Source organism: Aquarana catesbeiana, linkage group LG02, assembly GCF_042186555.1.
Source record: "Aquarana catesbeiana isolate 2022-GZ linkage group LG02, ASM4218655v1, whole genome shotgun sequence".
Taxonomy (NCBI): domain Eukaryota; kingdom Metazoa; phylum Chordata; class Amphibia; order Anura; family Ranidae; genus Aquarana; species Aquarana catesbeiana.
The window spans coordinates 192676351-192695998 of record NC_133325.1 but is presented as its reverse complement, the minus strand read 5'-3'; the positions used below and the strand labels follow the sequence as shown (position 1 = coordinate 192695998).

The window sequence follows — 19648 nt, the reverse complement described above, 5'->3', positions numbered from 1 at the left end:
CCTACCTACCTGACATATACACTGACCCACCTACCTGACACATACACTGACCCACCTACCTGACATATACACTGACCTACCTACCTGACATATACACTGACCTACCTACCTGACATATACACTGACCCACCTACCTGACACATACACTGACCTACCTACCTGACACATACACTGACCTACCTACCTGACATATACACTGACCTACCTACCTGACATATACACTGGCTCACCTGACTCCTATTTCCTGCATTACTCACCCTCCCATCCCCCACACACTTCTCGATGTAGATAAGGAGGATCCATCCTCCTCCCTACCTCTGCACTCCAGCGACCATCACACCAGGGATCTCCACAGTGCTGGGCGGGCAGTATTGATAAGGCGTTCCCTGCCAGCGCCGCCATCCAGTCGCTGATTATGGCTCTGTGTTTCTGGCCTGCGGTGGAGATCCTTCTGACATCAATTTCTGGGCTTCTGTGGCGTGCTGGTGTTGAGAATTGCATGTGCGGCCAGGGAGCCGCAATCTGCTCCCTTCTGGAAATGTTAACTGCGGCTTAGGCTCCGAGTTTGTCTTTCTCCCTACTTGTGGTGTCTCTCTCCCCTTTGGTCATTCCACCACCCACTTCCAGGCTCCCTACATCTGTCCTGCACAGCGCATTCAGACGCTGTCATTCTGGAGTGCCCACTTGGGGGAGCTCTCAGCCCTGAGACCTTTAGGCTGCGCTCCTCCCGCACAGCCGCGTCTATCGTAGTCGCTATTGCCTACTGCGCATGCGCGGCCAAGGCGGGGCTGCGTGAGCAGCCCTTCCCGGCCGAGTCAGGTGATACGGAAGTCCCGCACACCTGATTGGGACATGCATATAAGGCTGATTACTCACGGATTACTCACGGTATCTCTCTAAGACGGTTCCCTGTCTCTGGATCCCTTCACAATCTACTACCACACTTACTCTGGAAAGGCATCTATATTTTTTACACTCCGTTCGCTGAACTCCTTCTGCTGGTCTGTTTAATTACATTTATTTTAGATATATACTCCTTCTTTCCTAGATGGTTCTGATTTGCCACCTGCTAATCTAATGTGCTGCTGCATTAATAACCTCTACCAAACCCTTTCCCTGTTGGCAGTCTTTTGAAGTAGAAATCTTTCTTTTTGACACAAAGTATCTCTATACAAACTACTAAGACTATAAAGTGAGACTATGTAATTTACCAATACCATCTAACAATGCTATAACTAGACTATTTCTAATTAGATTTGCTCTTTACCATTATATATATATATATATATATATATATATATATATATATATATATAAATCCCACAGGCGGCGATGCCTATTGCCAAATACAGTTCCATCCCCCAAGCTCATTTTATATGGTGATATACTACCTATCTAGATTTTTTGTATAACGTTCCACTAAAGGTAGGCTTAATGGTCTTTGCATTTGACTACACCTGTCTACCCTTTCCCTGCATGGAGTGAACGTTCTCTGACCCATCCTAGTTAATCCTCTATGGGTCTCTGCCCATTTCATCCTTGGCAGTGGATATCTATCCTACCTTTGTTACTATTACTTTCTGTATATTTTAATAAAGCTTTCTACCAGGCACGTCCCCACGTATGATTTGCGTCACCATATGCATGCCTTCTTTGGAGCCCACCTCTTGATTGCCTCTTGATACTCCCTGCAAACTTTTGAGACTTTCTACCAAGATTACCATCATTCATTTTATTTATTGCTTGTATTTTTCTCACTCCTATAGATTAATAACAAGCTCCTGAAGAAGCATTCAATTGTGAAACATGTAGAGCTATTTTTTGCGTATCATAATAAGTGCAGGGACATACCCCTGTAAATGTCATGCTTTTGAGATATATGACTCATCTTAGAGAGATCCAGCTAGCTTTTTGCATTTTACTTGCAATGTTTTAAAAAACTTTTTGTATCATGTGTTAAATAAAAATGTATATATATTTTTATAATTGGTGCCTGTAAAGTCCATTTTTGCTGCTTTTCTACTTAAATTTTAACTTAATTGTTTGCATTAGGAGGGACATGCTGAGCCTGCACCCACTCCACCAGTGCAGCGTACCTCTGTTACCTCACTCCCAATGACAGAATGGGGTCCCTCCAAGCACCTACCACAGACCTCATATATATGCTCACACTTATCTCTTCCCTTCCCGTACCTCATGATCAGGCCATAGATCTTTGTAACACAGGTTTCGTATCCAGTTGCCATTGGGTACCAACTGCTAAGGAGGGAGCCAAAACATCAACCCTCTTGATACTGGAGGACCCGTTACTTTTAGCAGGTACCACACTTAAAGGCTGGTTGCTTGTAGTTTGTTCCTTCACTTGGTTACACTATGAAAAGCTGGTTTAATAGTGTATTGTCTGTTGATGCCAATGTAGCGCACCCCCTAAGGAGCCGCAGATGAACTGGGATCCCCCACCCTGCACAGCCAGGCACATCGAATTCTCATAGGCACTCCAGAGACAGAGAACAGTCTGTGACTTTGTTTTTGTGGTTTATTGAGGGTTAATAAAATTTAGCAACAACTTCAGGGACATCATCCTAAACACAGTCTATATACAGTCTCCTTGACACTCCTCCTGCACTTTATTTGCTTGCAGACTCCAGCTGGATCACTGTAAATTAATCTGACAGACACAGTCAGGTTTAGCAATGGCCCTTTGCAGGCAGGAACTCAAAGCCCCTTGTTGTGTAGCAGAACACAGGGATGAGCTTGCACTCTCCCTCTTGTGGCTGCTGGCCCCAGCACTACCTCTTCAGGCACTGCCAACCCACCTGGCTACAGCTGCTCCTTTCCTAGCCCTCAAGGCTAACGTTCCTCTACAGTCCTCCAGACTGACTCTCACCAGCCCACCCAACTGACTCTGCAGGTGATCTCCCAGGGAATGGATGAAGATTTGGCACAACGCTGTCTTCAGGGAGAATTGGCTACATGTGGCAGCCCCCCCAGTAGTGCTGCTCTACTTACACTGTCTTCTCCGAAATACCAATCCATTGACTCTGACTTAAAGCTCCTGTGCAAAATAAATGAAAACCTGAAAACATGGCCTGTTGGGGGGTACTTGAGGACAGGGTTGAGAACCACTGCCCTAGACAGAAAAAACAAGAAGTTACAGGAGAAGTTTGGGCTTTATAGAAAACAAACATCTATATGCAGCTCTATGCTGCATCATCGCTGTGATGCTGCACCTGTCCCATGTTGGCTCTCGGATCGAGAACTAAGCAATCACATGACCACCGATAGCTCAGTTCTTGGTCTGCTCGGAGTAGAGGAAAACTGTCAGTCAGCATTCTCTGCTCTGCCCCTCCAGTGCTCTATGGAGTGCCGGGCTGGAGAGGGAGAGGTGAAGCCAGCTGTCAATCAGGCAGCTGAGTGGATCCTGACAATATGGTCAAGATCCTTCCAGAGCCTGGAGTGGCCCTGCAACATCAGCTGACAGCAGACAATTGCCTACTATAAGTTGACTCTGGGTCACAGAAGAGCAAAAGTAAGTGCACTCCTGTGACCCAAAATAGAAGTCTGACCAAAACGCTCTAGCCACACTTCTCTTGTATTGCAGGCACAGCCCGACTGCAACAGAACTTTTAGTTTTCCTGGAATTCAGCTTTAAAGCTTATCATCAGCCAATGATATGAAATGGTTAGAACGACTGTCAGCTGTTTTTTTTTTTTTTTTGCTGTCCGTGGCTTTATTAAAACATTTTAACCTGCTTTCTGTCCACAGCTTGCTGAAGGGAACTGACCAAGCTGTATTGGTTAACCGAAGTAGAGAAAAGTCAGGTCACCAACTTGGTTGGCTGTCTGGCTGATATATCAATATCAAGCTTGGATAAACATATTTACTAGTCTTTAGGCAAGTAAAATAGCTTGAAAATGTATATTTCGGGGGGGCAGGAGGCGGAGCCTAGCAGAGCAGACATGCATTGTTAGAGCTCCACACCGCTGAGGAGAGAAGAGAAGGACAAAGCGGAGCCTGCAGGCTCAAAAGGTATCCATTTGAACCTTTTGCCCCAGGGAACAAACTGTGAAAGTTTGGGCAGGAAATATGGTACTGGGAGGAAACCGTGGCAGAAATAAAAATCACCTCACAAAGAGCTCACAGGCACTCACTGCAGCTGAAGCAGCTCCAGTCACCTCACAAGATACAGCATCAGGGCGCTCTCACAGACAGAAAATGTCACAGCAAGACTCTCCATTTGAGTCAGATACAGAACAAATCCTCTCACAAACTTCTCCACAAGCCTCCTCAGTATCCCCAGTAATATTATTACAATTTGAAAAGATGCTTCATAAGGCTTTAAAACAAACCTCAGACCAAATAACAAACAGCCTAACCAAAGAAATAAGAGAGCTGGGAAACCGCACCGCAGCCTTAGAAATAAAAATGGATGAAATTGAAATTACAACCCAAGAAAATATAACAGAATTGGAACAATTAAAAAAAGAGAATTTAATACTTCAAACTAAGCTCGAAGATTACGAAAATAGAGCCAGACGTTCAAACTTCACATAAGGGGAATACCTGAAACTGTGACAGACCTGCAATCTACTATTACTGCTCTATTACAAGAACTAAAGCCAGATATCCCTATTGAACGTTTAGAACTGGACAGAGTACACAGAGCCCTCACAGCCAAAAAGAAAGATGGACCCCCACGTGATATAATCACAAAATTTCATTATTACAGAACGAAAGAACAAATACTAATTGCTGCAAGAGAAAAAAAGGAACTTAATTTTCAAGGACACAATTATCAAATTTTTGCTGACCTATCCCAACTTACTATTACTAAAAGACGATCCATGAAACCCCAACTAATGGAACTGCAACGCCACAACATTATGTATCAATGGGGCTTCCCCTTTTCAGTCAGATTTAACTACCAAGGTACAATTTACAGAAGCAGATCAGCAGATGAACTACAACAAACCCTTTTAAAATTAAATCTGACAGAACCCACAAGCAGCAACACTCCCACACGCAGAAGAATGGCATCATCTTCACCTTCAGGCAGCACCCAGAAAATTCCAGAACAAAATGGGAATCATCATTCTCACAAAAGAGGCCGTTATGCCACATCATCCATGGACCAAGAAGATTCAATGGACTGACATCCTAATTCCTGATATCTCTTCATTTATTATACTAAGAGATGGTTCTCTATAAAAAAACCTATATTTATAACTGAATGTAACTGCATTCTGATAGTCACACACTGTGTGGGATCATGTTACATTCCAGTTATATTTCTTATTACTTCTGATTCATATAGCCTTAGAATATATAAGTGAAATAAGGAAATTCTTGTTCAGTTATATATTATCAGGTAGTAACAATAGATTTATTACTTTTTAGGACAAATATGTTCAATAATCCAGAAGTAATGGAAGCTTTTTTTTCTTTCTTTCTTTTCTTAAAACAAATATATTATTACCTAACTAGTTCCTAGAATTATGTTTTTGTTTATTCTAATCTGAAGCAATACAACCTCAATTTTATGAGTTAACATATCTAAACAGTTACATATGAATAAAATATGTAATTGTTTACTCTAAAAGGGTTAAAATCCCAAAATAATTCAAACTATCTTCATCAATACCAAAGTTATTAACAGTACCTTTCTAACTGAATTATTTAGCCTAGGGCAAGACTAACCATATACAACCACCCTGGAATAAATAATTTCAACAAAAACTATATTCTGCACTCCAACTAATGAAACATCATTTTGATGTCTTTTGACATAGCACTTCTCTCCTGTAAGCGGAAGATCCGTGTACCCCCATTAGCCCTCCTCATTCTCCCAACCATATTATGTGGGAGTGTGACGAAGGCACTTATTCCCCTGAGAGAGATATTTATTCTCTTTCACGGGTAAATTGTGATTACTTGCAAAAAATAATTTATACAATGTATCATCTAATCTCATATGTTTTTTGTTTACTCTTTACTCCAGAATTCACTGGTTTCTTTTCTATCTATTCATCTCTTCAGTCCACACAGGTTGATCTGCGCAGTCAGCTCTGCATAACAAAAAGTAAGTCAAAACTATTTGATCTATTGCCATGGCACCACTGAATATACTTTCCCTGAATGTTCAGGGAATAAATGTCCCTCAAAAAAGGACCAAAGCCTTCCGTACTTTCCATAACAAGAAGGCTCACATAGTATGCCTCCAAGAAACACACTTCACCAAAGATTCTACTCCTAAATATATTTCTCCTTTTTATCAACAAATTTACACGGCTTCTGCCTGTACCAAGCAAAGGGGAACTCTAATTGCATTTCACCGATCCACACCATTCACCTTATCATCAGAAATTAAAGACCCAGAAGGTAGATACCTGATACTCATGGGTTATATAATGGATACAGCAATCACGGTGATTTCCTACTACTCCTAACTCCTAACAAACAACCTACACCATTCCTCTCACATATATTACAAGTGATTAATACACACAAAATAGGAACAGTGATAATGTGTGGGGATTCGAACCAGGTCCTCCTCCCATTTCTAGATAAATCACCTTTTACACCATCCAAAATAACCTCTAGATTTCTCAACTTCTTTCCAAATACAATCTGGTAGATTCATGGAGAGAAAGTAACCCAATGAAAAAGAAATTCACTTATTTCTCGCACCCTCATCAAACCTTCACCAGAATAGATCATATTTTTCTAACAATAGGAATGATACCAGAAATTATTGCATCAGATATAATTCCGATTCCGTGGTCTGACCATAATGCAGTATACACTACTATAGCCTCAGCCATACCAAAAGCGCATGACCCAACGTGGTACTTACCGGACATAATGCTCAAACACCCACTACATCAGATGGCCATTGAACAAGCTTTAAAGGAATACATATCAATTAATAATACAACAGACATCTCCCCAATAACACTGTGGGAAGCTCATAAGCCTGTCTTGCGCGGTACAATACAAAGACAAATGGCACTATTTAAACGGGAACGCAAAAATCTAGCAAAAAAACTAGAACTCAATTTTAATGCAGCCTACATATCTTTTCAAGATAATCCATCTCAGAGTACAAAATCTCATCTGGAAAAATCTAGATTGGAATACGATCTATTTCTCACTGAGTCAGTTGATAAATCCCTCAAACGCTCCAAACACAATTTCTACATGAATACAAACAAACCAGGTACATATTTGGCTTGGGCATTAAATTCAACTAACAAATCTTTCAAACCAATACGTTTGAAATTATCAAAAAATGTTTACACTTGTAATCCAGTTAAAATAGTCCATAAATTTCACTCACATCTCGCAACTTTATACAAGACAAACAATGAATTTAATCCTACAGAGGCTGAATCCTTCTTCTCAAAAATAACCTTACCTGAGTTATCTCAGAATCAAAAAGCAGTTTGGATGAGCCTATAACTATAGATGAAGTTGCTAACGCCATAAAAGACCTAAAACTTAACAAAAGACCAGGCCCAGACGGCTACTCGGCTTTATACTATAAAACATTCTCAGAAATACTCTCTCCCATTCTCACTGAAACTTTTAACAAACTTCTAGATGGACATTCTTTTCGGCAAGAAACACTAATGGCAATTGTTTGTATGATCCCAAAACCCCTTTCTGATGACACTTCCTGTGTGAATTATCGGCCTATCTCTCTGTTAAACCTCGATATTAAATTATTAGCAAAAATAATAGCAAAACGCCTCAATAGCATTATAGGAAAATTAATACATAGAGATCAAGTAGGCTTCATGCCAAATAGACAGGCAGGCGATAATATACGCAGGGCAGTGTTATTGGCACATATTGCTAAAAAACAGAAAATCCCTTTATGTTTTCTATCTCTCGATATTAAGAGGGCATTTGACACAGTATCCTGGCAATATATGCAATATTCATTACAAAAATGGGGTTTTGGACCCCACTTTTTAACATGGATCAAAGCATTATATAATAAACCCAAAGCGTATATAAAATATGCTGGATACAAATCTGAAGCCTTTAATATCGAAAGAGGTACCCGACAGGGTTGCCCATTATCTCCCTTATTATTTGCCCTTATACTCGAACCCATGGCCCAATATATCAGAACAAACCAAACTATAACTGGCATCGAAGTAGGAGGTATTACACACAAATTATGTATATTTGCAGACGATATATTACTTTTTCTATCATCACCACAGGTCTCTGGTCCTAACTTAATACCAGCTCTTGATGGATTTGCAGCCCTATCCGGCCTTATGATTAATCCTAAGAAATGCCTAGTGCTTAATATTTCACTCACAAACATGGAATTGATCCCGGCTAGGGCTGCACTCCCATTCACATGGGCAGAAAAATCAATCTCATATCTTGGAATTCATTTAACAGCCTCTCATTCTGACTTATTCTCAACCAATTATCCTCCTGTATTAAGACAGATCACAAATCTAATAAAACAATGGTCGCAACTTCCTTTATCCTGGATGGGGAAGATTAATGCAATCAAAATGACTATTCTACCCAAATTGCTTTATCTATTCAGAGTCCTCCCTATTCCAATTCCTTCCTATTTTTTGAGAATAGTACAAAAAAGAGCAACTTCGTTTATATGGGGCTCTTCTAAACCACGTATACCTATACACACACTACATCTTCCCAAAAATAAAGGAGGCCTGGGATACCCTAATTTTACTAACTACTACAGAGCGGCACATTTGGCCAGTCTGTCCAAATACCATGCAAAACAGGAAATCCCATTATGGGTATTTATAGAGGCTTCAGAAAATGACCCTCTATTAATATCAAATTTATTATGGCTTGATCCTAAAGACCGCTTTAAAATTCATAATCCCATAACTAAACACTTCTTATCTCTCTGGGATAAACTAAAAACCAAATATCAGTTACAATCTCCACACAATCCTCTCCTTTCTTTTATCAGGAATCCGGCCTTTTATCCGGCATGGATCTACCCAAATTCTTTTAAAGCTTGGACAACATCAGGCATTCAGACACTAAATGACTTCATAGCATCTAAATCATTCCTTTCATTCCCATCGCTTAGAGAAAAATATGATCTACCAAACTCTGAGATATTTAGATATCTCCAAATCAAAAATTTCTATACACCATTCCTAAAGGGGGATACACCATTATCCCAATTATCCATTTTTGAATCAATCTGTACAAAAGATCCATTTGCTAAAGGTACAATTTCATCACTTTATAATCAATTATATGGAGTACCAAATCTTAATAGACCCTCTTACGTTCAGAGGTGGGAGGAGGACCTGGGACGAACTTTAGAAGACACGGACTGGTCTAACATATGGCTCACATCTAAGTCATCTTCACCCAACATCTTAGCACTGGAGACAAATTATAAAGTCCTAACTCGCTGGTACCTTGTACCCGCTAGAGTGGCAAAATATTCACCTAATACCTCAACTCTTTGTTTTCGAGGATGCCCAGAAATAGGCACATATTTACACATATGGTGGACGTGCCCAGTAATCCAAACCTTCTGGAAGGAAGTCTTCGTGATTGCATCTAAAATATTTAAAAAAATAATACAACCAGATCCATATTTAACTTTACTTAATCTAAAACCGGAATGGTTAACACTCTCTCAATTCAAACTTATGATCCAACTAATAATGGCTGCAAAACAAACAGTGGCCAAGGCATGGAAATCTCCTACATTGGTACTAGCAGAAACAATTCACAGAATGAATAATACAATGTCCCATGCTAAGATGGTAGCCATCGATCAAAATCAAATTCCAAAATTTGAAAAACTTTGGCATCCTTGGATAAAACAACAGTTCCTGTCAAATTTCAATGACTCTGTCCTGTTGCCATGGTAACAGATTAAATGACTTACAGAGACACCCATTCTAAGGCTTCAAAGAGAACCAAAAAGAATAATAAACTGACGAGCGGGACAACCTTGTGGACCATACCGCTACTTTTCAACCCTTTTTCTTCTTTCTCTTTCCTTTTCTCCACCTTACGATTAAAGCTCATTATCAGAATTTATTTGACCTATATACACTCTACTTGTAAACAATATGTATAGTAGGTATAAATCATTTAAATACCTACAAAAGTAACTAAGGAAATGATATATATCTTTAATTTAGGTTTGCGTGAACCCAATGTTTAATATTTGAAATTTCATGATATTTACCTATATAAACCCTACTGTAAAACAATGAGCTTACTTTATAGATCCTTGTAAACTTACTTTATGTATCTTTATAACATTGTATACTCAATAAACTTCTTTTGACAAGGAAAATGTATATTTCATCTGTGTATTTAGTAACTTTTCTTGGAACTAAGCTTGCAAGAGACGAGTGGCTGTTTATGGCAAAATGACAATGTTTATGTAAAAGGGCTTTCCCACCCACTGATACTTATCTTGCCAATGCTACCTGCTTTCCGCTTGTTCAGCTGAAAAAAATACCCAGTGCTAAGTATAGGGTAACATATGAGCACTATATATATGACAGCGCTCAGGTCTAGCAGCCAGTAACAAGGTCCAAGCACTGCCATATGAACAAAGAAATGGCGTCTTCCCTCCTCCTAGCATCTAACACTTGAGATTTTAGTTCCATCTACAATGGAGAAAGGAGAGATGGGGAATGCTAGCAGCTGAGTATACGCTATATTGCCAAAAGTATTGGGACGCCTGCCTCTACACGCACATGAACTTTAATGGCATCCCAATCTTAGTCCATAGGGTTCAATATTAAGTTGGCCCACCCTTTGCAGCTATAACAGCTTCAACTCTTCTGGGAAGGCTGTCCACAAGGTTTAGGAGTGTGTCTATGGGAATGTTTGACCATTCTTGCTGAAGTGCATTTGTGAGGTCAGGCACTAATGTTGGACAAGAAGACCTGGCTTACAGTCTCCGCTCTAATTCATCCCAAAGGTGTTCTATTGGGTTGAGGTCAGGACTCTGTGCAGGCCAGTCAAGTTCCTCCACCCCAAACTCGCTCATCCACGTCTTTATAGACCTTGTATTGTGCACTGGTCCAAATCATTTGGTAGAGGGGGGATTATGGTGTGAGGGTGTTTTTCAGGGGTTGAGCTTGGCCCCTTAGTTCCAGTGAAGGGAACTGTTAAGGTGGCTGCATACCAAGACATTGGTATGCTCCCAACTTTGTGGGAACAGTTTGGGGATGGCCCCTCCCTGTTCCAACATGACTGGGCACCAATGCACAAAGCAATATTGAACCCTATGGACTAAGACTGGGATGCCATTAAAGTTCATGTGCATGTAAAGACAGGTGCCCCAATACTTTTGGCAATATAGTGTATGTATTGTAGGCCGGGGGCTGCTTTGCATAGATTCTGTCACTTTGCCTGGAATAAGGTTCCTAGAAATCTTCATTTCAGGGCCGCCCTGTCCTTTTCCTGTTGCTGAACTTCTGGCACTGTGGGGGTTAACAGCTCTGGTTCTCTGGACTTAGCTGCACTAAAGGTGCCCCAGCAGGGACACACCACCTCCTGCCCTCTCCTCTATTGAGAAAGGTTCTTTCACCGATTACATGATCTGTGAATGGGGCAGAGTCTGTTCACTCTTGGGATTCTCTCCTCCATTCACAGGTCATGTTTCAGGCAGTGTACTCAGTGAGAACGTTTCTCAAAGGAGAAGAGGGCAGGAAGGGGTGTGTCCCTTTTGCATAACCTTTAGTGCAGCTGAGCCCAGAGACACGAAGTTGGTAACCCCTACCGCAACTAACGTTCATCAGCAGGAAGAGGATAGGGTAGCCCTGCAGGGAAGATTTTTTACAGAATCCAGCACCTTGTACATCATGGGACATTCTTCATTACAGATAACTAATGTAACTACAGATAACTAATGTAACTAAATCCAGCACCTTGTACATCATGGGACATTCTTCATTACAGATAACATTTTTGCAATAGCGTTTTTTATTGTTTATTAGTGTTTTTCCAGGTTAGCGTTTTAGCTATTTTTTTTTAAAGAAAATTTTTTTACATTTTTTTTCAATGGATCGGAAAAGTTAAAAAGCGCCGGTGAGCGACGTTTTTGAGCATTTATCGACATTTATTAGCGTTAGAGCGTTTTTACAACTGAAAAACATCTCTCAGAACCCACTAGTTTTGTTTTGTTTTGTTTTTTTACTGCTCAAAAATGCCACTGCCCAAAACTGCTGATAACAGCCTATGTGTGCATGGACACATAGGATAACATGATGGAGAGTTTAATGACTGTAGAATTAAACGTCTACAGCCAAAAACAGCTGCTGTAAAAACGTCAAAAAACGTGCAGTGTGCATGAGGCCTTAATAGTCTGCAGTTTACCAATCCTTATATGTGATGGCTTTTTTTAATATGTAGCTTTTTTTTCACCTGGTGATTTGGCCGGTAACAATGTTCCTATATTACGGTGTCTCCACTCTGGATGTTCATTATTTACATTTTGTACTTTTCTCTTTATATGAATGCAAGGAGAGTTTTTAATTGCTTGGATACATAGCGCCTAATCTCACTACGGAGTGATTTTGTTGCATTGCCTAGCGTGATTAATCACCACCATTGACTAGAATGTGCAAGAAATTTAATTGCAAATTTATGGACTTGCTATGTATTTTCCCACTGTAAGCATATTACTGTGTGCTAAATCCCACAAAATTAATTTTGCAGCTATTGTTTTATAATTTCCTGCAATCGCACAAAATAATTCTGCTGTAAAAAAAAAGTCAGATTTCTCAACTGCGGCATTAAACATGCCTCTGTGTCTTATGCCTAAATGTAGTTTTCTTCTGTATCAGCTAGTAAAGTGACAGTGGAATTGAAGAGTGATACATCTCATCTGTGTTTTGCAAAGCCTTTGGTGAACTCCTGAAATATGGTAAATCTCAGAGTATGCTAACCAAAGTCGCATACATGCCACTTGTAATGCAGATCTCTCTTGAAATTGAACATTGTGGGGATAAATGGCAGCTTCAGGACCTCTGTCACTTTTCATTAATCCATTTACTTTGAGCTTTCACATCAGTAGCTGGATTTCTGAAAAGGGAACTGTGTCATGTGTTGCATCCTGTATTTAACAAAAAAAAAAAAAAGACCAACAGGAAGTGCTGGGATTGGTAGCCAGAAAAAAAGACTGTTTTTAGAGAGAGGAAACTAAAGACATTAAAAAGCCATGACGCGGGTGTGCATAGTTATAATCAAAACCATAAGCAGGCACTGAAAGAAACTTCCAGCTGAAAGAGGAGGCTGATGGAAGGAGAGTCCTAGACGAAAGCTAAGGAGAAAAACGTCTGAAGGGATGAATAAGGCGTTTTAATGATCTGCCTCCAAGTCCCATTCTCACCTGAAGCTCTGTGCAGGTAAAGTTGACATAAGAAACATTCTTTTTTTTTTTAAATTCTGTAGAACCTTCTGCCTTTCTGTTTTAGACTGTACAGAAGACAGCTGCCCTCTAAATTCAGTCTGGTCTTGATTTTAATGTGGGGAGAGATTAGACAGACATGATAACACACCGCCTGGAACTATCTGCTGGCTGCTTGGCTGGAGATCTCATTAATGCTCCTATTCTATTGTGTATTTTCCTTTATTTATGCAATGCTTCAAAGCAGTACGCTGGTTTGAATAAGCAATTAGAATATTATAGAAATAAAACTTTTTTTTTTTTGAATTGGAACATCTTTTTCTATGTAGTTGAAAACGAATTTATCGCTTTCTCTTCATCCCCAGTGGAGAGCACTTTGCCCTTAGTTGTTGCCCTAGGTCACTGGTCACTCTTTTCAAATCCTCTGACCTCCCACCTAAACTGTCAGCTGTGATAAGTTCTATAGTACATGACTTGATTGTAACAATATGTGATATTACAGTGGGCTTTAACAATAAAGCGTGTGTACGTCAATATGTTCCTTATATTGGTGTTGCTCAGTTATTGGTTTGTGTACCATTAATAGTCCAGAAATTAACTTGTGATAATTTGCTATCGCAGATCAACATAATTTTAAAATAATAATTTGAAAATTTAAACCAATAAAAATATGTGATATTATAGTGGGATTTAACAATAAGGCATGAGTATGTGTGGGTCAATATATATTCCTTATATCGATTTTGCTCAGTTACCAATTTTTGTACCATTGATAGTCCAAAAATCAGCTTGTGGCACTTTGCTATCGCAGATTAACATCATTTCAAAATAGTACTTAGAAAATTAAATCATTAACAATATGTGCTATTATGGTGAGATTTACCAATAAAGCGTGGGTCAGTATATGTTCATTATATTGGTGTTGCTCAGGTACCAGTTTGTGTACCATTGATAGTTCAGAAATCAGCTTGTGTCAATTTGCTATCGCAGATCAACATAATTTTTAAATATTACTTAGAAAATGAAATCATTAACAATATGTGATATTATGGTGAGATTTAACAATAAAGTGTGGGTCAGTATATGTTCGCTATATTGGTGTTGCTCAGGTACCAGTTTGTGCACCATTGATAGTCCTGAAATCAGCTTGTGTCAATTTGCTATCAATGGTACACAAACTGGTAACTGAGCAACACCAATATAGGGAACATATACTGACCCACACTTTATTGTTAAATCTCACCATAATATCACATATTGTTAATGATTTCGTTTTCTAATTAGTGTTTTAAAATGTGTTGAGCTGCGATAGCAAATTAACACAAGCTGATTTCTAGACCATTGCAGGTCGACATCATTTTAAAACACTAATTAGAAAAGGAAATCATTAACAATATGTGATATTAACCCCATAACAAATGTTAATGCCTAAGCACAGTTTTGCAACTTTGACATGTATTTGTAAAACCGTACAACTACTTTGTGCATCCAGGTGGATTATACCTTGTTTTTGCAGGACAAATTGGGCTTTCATTGGTGGTAAATGGTGATGGATATTTCATTTTTTTAAATTTAGCTGTATATTTCTTGCTACTACCATATAACCTTCCACCAAAGAATACCTCAAAATAAATTCTCCTTCTCCTGACGATCGCAGCAATACCACATATGTCTATGTTACTATGTTAGTTGTTGTTTGTATTGGTAGTATAGCCCAGAAACAATAGTGTGCATTTTGCTTTTTTTTATATCCCACTTAAAACACACTAACACGGTGATTTACTAAGACTGGAGAGTGCAACATCTGGTGCAGCTGTGCATGGTAGCTTCTATCTTCAGCTTGTTCAATTAAGCATTGACAAAAAAATGGACGCTGATTGGTTTCTATGCAGAGCTGCATCAAATTTTGCATGCTTCAGTTTAATAAATAAACCCCTAACTGACAATCCCTAACTGACTATTTAAAAAAAAAGTAAAAAAAGAATCCTCTCTAAAAAATACTGACCCTGACCTTTGACCCTGACCCAAACACTAACCCTGGCACTGACCTACATCAAACCTTGATCTAGGTTTTTTTTTTATTTTTTAAAATTTTATTTTATTATTATTATTTTATTTTTTTTTACATATACTTTTTTTTCACTCTGCAAGGAAAGAGAGTGATACGGTGTATCTCTCTCCTCCATTCACAGAGAGAGAGAACATGGAGGTGGGCTTCACAGTGACTGATCACTGTGGTAACCAATCAGAGGCTATGACAGCAATCGTGTGACCTGGAATCGGGTGTTCTGGGTCCTAAATGTTAGTACAGGGCCCGGGGCTCCAGGTGAGACCCCAGTCTCTGTGCTGGGAGAGCGATCCCAATACAAAGGGAGATTCGAAAACATTTTGCCCCACGGAAAAAAGCCCAGTCTAGTGGGGCCGCATATTTGTGTGATGTCGGCGTCAAGGGGTTAAGGTGAGATTTAACAATAAAGCATGAGTATGTGCGGGTCAATATATGTTCCTTATATTGGTGTTGCTCAGTTACCAGTTTGAGTACTTTTGAGAGTCCATAGATCAGCTTGTGTTAATTTCCTATCACAGATTAACATCAATTTAAAATAGTAATTATGAAACAATTTTTTGGGGATTTTAAGAGGTTTTTACTATAACTAGCTTCATTGTAAATGCGTATGATTGCAGTTTCTTAATGAAGTCGCAGGTGGATATCGACTACTTTATATAATCTGTCAGACTCAACTATGTATTACTTACTTATTACGTTATACATATCTGCACATTACAGACTAACCAATTTACAGTTGGTAAAATTTACAAATTCACAATATTTTCTTTTATATGTGACCAGTGATGGGATTCATAGCTGTCATAGCTAAATGTAAACAAGTCTGTACCCCTCAAGCGCACTTCATGCAGGTCAAGGGGGTAAGCCTGGTTGTTAATGTAAAGTAAATTTGGAATACCAGTATAAAGTTTTGCCAAATACATATAGACACTGCCTGAACAACCAGAGAATGTGAAATGTTTGCTTACACTCAATACAACGCTTCCCAAATGGGCACATTAGATCAGTCTCTATACATACAGGACAGTCAAGAATTGAACAATGTATTTCAACCATCCAGATACATTCCTACAAATTAAACTGTACTAACATTCAAATGGGAAAATGCAAATAAACATATGTATAGATAGAAAACAAGCAAGTAAAGAGACTGACTGTATAAAGAGCAACGAAAGCATTCATCCCTGGTGCCCAACCTGAGGCCTGAGGGCCACACAAAAAGGACCCCTGCGGACACTAATCTGTGTCCCTGTTTCCCTGTTACAATGCTGATTTTCAGCAGCCTCATGTAATATATCTCCATTCTGAAACATGTCCCCAGTCTCCAAAAACTCCTATAGCATGTTCACAGTCTCTGACAGTCTCATGCAGCATGTTCATTCTCTTTCCATCTCCTATGTTATGTTGACAGTGTCTGACCATCTCTTACAACATGTCTGCAATCTCTGACCATCTTGTATCATTTCTGCAATCTCTGACCATCTCTTGTATCATGTCTGCAATCTCTGACCATCTTTTGTATCATGTCTGCAATCTCTGGCCATCTCTTGTATCATGTCTACAGTCACTGATCATCTCTTGTATCATATCTGCAGTCTATGATCATCTCTTGTATCATGTCTGCAATCTCTGGCCATGTCTTTTATCATGTTTGCAACCTCTGACCATCTCTTGTATCATGCTCATAGTCTTTGACTATAACCTGTTGTACCTCTGCTGTCTCTCAAGAAAGTTGACCACCACTGATGTATTCTCTAATGAAGCTCCCATAAGATTGGCATTTATTCATAGTTAGCCCATTCTCAGCGTGAACTTATATCATCTGTAACAATCACTATTCATATTTCTATCTTCTAGCGCTTTATTCCTTTTCATTTTAAACCAGGGTGACTCACTTTAGTGGCAACATCCCCAAATGTTTTAAGGCTCTATCTTATTAATAGAAAGCAGCTAATGACAGAATGGTGTAATTAACACCTATAGTGTGTTACTATACTTTTCTCTTTTTTTTTGTGTTGGTGTGCATTGCGATAAAGCAGTCCATTCACTTTTTTCCAATAATGAGCCTAACATAGCACAAAACATGCCTACACTTCTTTGGGATAACACAGCTCATGGTAATTCATGAAAACTCACATACATGCTTTGCAGCAGTGGCGGCTGGTGAAGTTTTAGGATGGGGGGGCGCTAGACCCCGCCCTTCCTTTTTGACCCCCCCACTTGGTGAAAATGGGCATGGTTTCAGCGAAATAATGGGCGTGGCTCTAAGGTGGTGTGGTTAAAGTCTGAGATGAATGAGGGACGGAGGGAGAGGGAGAGAGGGATGGAGGGACAGCAGGCCCAGATCCTACACAACAATAGAAATATGTGTATTCTAGAAAGTTTAACAATCAGCCGATAAAGATACTCCAAACACCTGCTGTTAGCACTTCAATAATCCCAGCACCATGGTTGTTATGGTGTCAGAATGATTGAAGCGCATTATTTCTATTATTACATTGTAATATAAAATGAAATCATTCAACTCACCATAATGCAGAATCAGTGGGAGCCCTAAGCGTGTCACTAGCCATGTCGCCTGCCACCAGATGCCATCAGGTGTCCCCAGCAGAGTCCGTTCTTACATCAGGTGCTCCCAGCGGAGTCCCTCCTTACATGCAGCCTGTGTCACATAAAATGCAGCCTGTGTCACATAAAATGCAGCCTGTGTCACCTCAAATGCAGCCTGAGTCCCATTAAATGCAGCCTGTGCCACATTAAATGCAGCCTGTGTCCCATTAAATGCAGCTTGTGTCACATCAAACCCCCCCTTCTCCGCGGGAGCACAGCGGTACTCAGGGCTGCTGTTAAAAATGATGGGGCCCCATACAGCGTACCCGATGGGGCCCCCTTCAACCCCACTCTCGACCCCACACCGGGCCCCAAAATGCAGGTTTGTCACCATTTTCATATGCATGCGGGACCAACATGAACTTTCACAACTGAGCAAGAGCATGAGGGAACGGGAGCTTTAAAAAGTTTTTTAATTTTATTATTAATTTTATTACTTTGTTTTTACACTGTATCTTTACATTATTTTAAATCTCTTTTATTGCTATCAGAAGGGATGAACAACATCCCTTCCGATAGCATGGGCCATGACAGGTCCTCTTTATGGAGAGGTCTGGGGTCTCTTACACCCTATGTCTCTCCTCTGGCCTCCAAAGCATCTGAACAAACCAAAATCAGTTTGATCAGATGCTTGCTCAAACCGGTGATGGCTTGGTCACACAAGACAGAAACCAGAAATGATAAAACCCTCACCGATTCTGGTTTCTGACGTCACACAGTGGGGGGGGGGGGACAACATCAGTTCCTCTCACTGTGTCCCAGGAACCGAATGCTGCTGGTCGCACCCTTACTGGGCTCCCCAATCGCTTGGGACTGGGAGAGCTTGGTAAAGGTGGTAGCAGGAGGAAGGAGGGACCCCCTTCTGCCACCTATAAAAGTAACCCAGTGACTTCTACCAGTAATCCTGCCACTAGGATTACTTATACTTTGTACAAAATCACTGGGGCTAAAAAATATCATGATCATTGCTGCAGCAATGACCTAGATATTACCCTTCCAGTCTAGCGACATTCCAGTACATCACTGGGTGGGAAAGGGGTTAAAGGGGTGTGGTGGTGGGGGGGGGGAAACACAGTTCAGCTGCACATGTTTACTGCCCCCAAAATGCAAGTGTAAAGTAGTGCCTCACTGTGTATTATGATCATCAGCATAAAAATCACACAGGCAGCAGAGTCAGCAGGTGCTCTGTCACAGTGTTACATGGCTGCTGGGGGTGCTGACTTTGTTATGGCTGTACTTTGTTACATTCTGTAACACTCAGTACAGCCATAGCTTAGCAAAGTCAGCACCCCCAGCAGCAATGTAACACTTTCTTTAACATGCAGAAATTAACTGTAATGCTGCCGGGCCCCCTTGTGGAGCCAGGCCCGGTACAACAGGGTCGGTTTGTACTGCCCTATCAGCGGCCCTGGTGGTACTTACCTTGCTGTGTTGGTGTCACCTTCCACTGGCACGGCAGCTGCGATGGAGGAGTCTGCTCCTCATACTTCCGGTTTTCTCTCTCTCGGGCGCAATGGGAGAGAGAAAACAGGAAGTGACATCAAACTCAGATGTCAATCAAACCGCCCAGC

The 19648-nt window shown here is 40.3% G+C and overlaps 1 protein-coding gene across 2 annotated transcripts in view; it reads left to right on the top strand.

Annotated features, from left to right (window-relative positions):
* Positions 1–12992: 12992 nt before the first annotated feature.
* Positions 12993–19648, top strand: part of ACVRL1 (activin A receptor like type 1) — a 138044-nt gene continuing 131388 nt past the window's right edge. Inside the window, exon 1 of one of the 2 annotated variants that reach the window (XM_073614113.1) lies at positions 12993–13397. The gene's annotated coding sequence lies outside the window, so the exon portion shown is untranslated. The remainder of the gene's footprint in view (positions 13398–19648) is intronic. The other variant, XM_073614112.1, reaches the window with a different exon arrangement.